The sequence below is a fragment of the Glycine max genome, chromosome 9 (assembly GCF_000004515.6).
Source record: "Glycine max cultivar Williams 82 chromosome 9, Glycine_max_v4.0, whole genome shotgun sequence".
Taxonomy (NCBI): domain Eukaryota; kingdom Viridiplantae; phylum Streptophyta; class Magnoliopsida; order Fabales; family Fabaceae; genus Glycine; species Glycine max.
The window spans coordinates 46,940,559-46,941,589 of record NC_038245.2 but is presented as its reverse complement, the minus strand read 5'-3'; the positions used below and the strand labels follow the sequence as shown (position 1 = coordinate 46,941,589).

The 1,031-nt window shown below is 26.0% G+C and overlaps 1 non-coding gene across 1 annotated transcript; it reads left to right on the top strand.

The window, feature by feature from the left end:
- The first annotated feature begins 513 nt into the window (after positions 1-513).
- On the top strand, positions 514-585 carry TRNAK-UUU (transfer RNA lysine (anticodon UUU)). Its single transcript has one exon. It is a non-coding gene; the product is annotated as a tRNA-Lys (tRNA).
- The last annotated feature ends 446 nt before the right edge of the window (positions 586-1,031 follow it).

Here is a 1,031-nt window from a genome sequence, read left to right as displayed (position 1 = left end):
AAGCTAATTTTAGCTTATCACTACAAGAAATAAACATATTCACATTGAATTTTTCAACAACAATTGAGTTGATAAAGATAGATATTTGGTAGTAACATTTGATTGTTGATAAGATAATTAAGATTTTCCTTTCATAAAATCTCTTATGTTTTTCTTTTTCATAAATTTTTATTAAATAAATACTTAACTAAATTATTTATTCAAGCACGTCTTAAACAACATAACTAAATTGAATGTTCTTCTAAGTTAAATTTGATTTATCAACCTCTTAGTTATCGAGTACACAGGTTTTTCACATGATGGTTTCTAATTGAATGCTAACAAACATATTTTTCAAGACACGTTTTACAAGTCTCAACTAAATTTATGCATGAAGTTAATGGGTTTTTAGAAGTCACTTTTTGTCAAACGAATTGGGTCAGCCCAACTTCCAAAGTACAAGCCTTTTTATTTTTTTATAAAAAGTAAAGATATTTTATAAATAAAATTACTTCCACAAACTGTAACAATTAAGCCGTCTTAGCTCAGTGGTAGAGCGCGTGGCTTTTAACCACGTGGTCGTGGGTTCGATCCCCACAGTCGGCGTAATTTATTCTTTAATTGCTTGTCATAATAGATATATAATGTTGTAAGGAATATAACATTTTCTTTTACTTCAATTAAATTTAGCTATGCTAAAAGTGATTTTAACTCCATTAGAATATAAGGTTAATTATAACTCTTTTATTGTCACTTTCTCCTCCACCCATGTTTTGCTAATAAAGTCATAGAATGCATGCAAATGAAGATTCTTTTAGACGTGACATGTAAATGAATAAAAAAACATAATAAAATAATTAAAATTAATAGGGATACAATTATAACAGTAAAACAAAATGATAGTATAACTACATTTTTAACAACTAAACCATGCTTAAATTTATTTATTTATTTTTAAAAAAGTTCCTATAGAAAATTTCTTTTAAAATGTTTAGACTATAATTGTTTCAAAACATATATACATGCTAATTAGTTCAAACTTAGTAAGTATC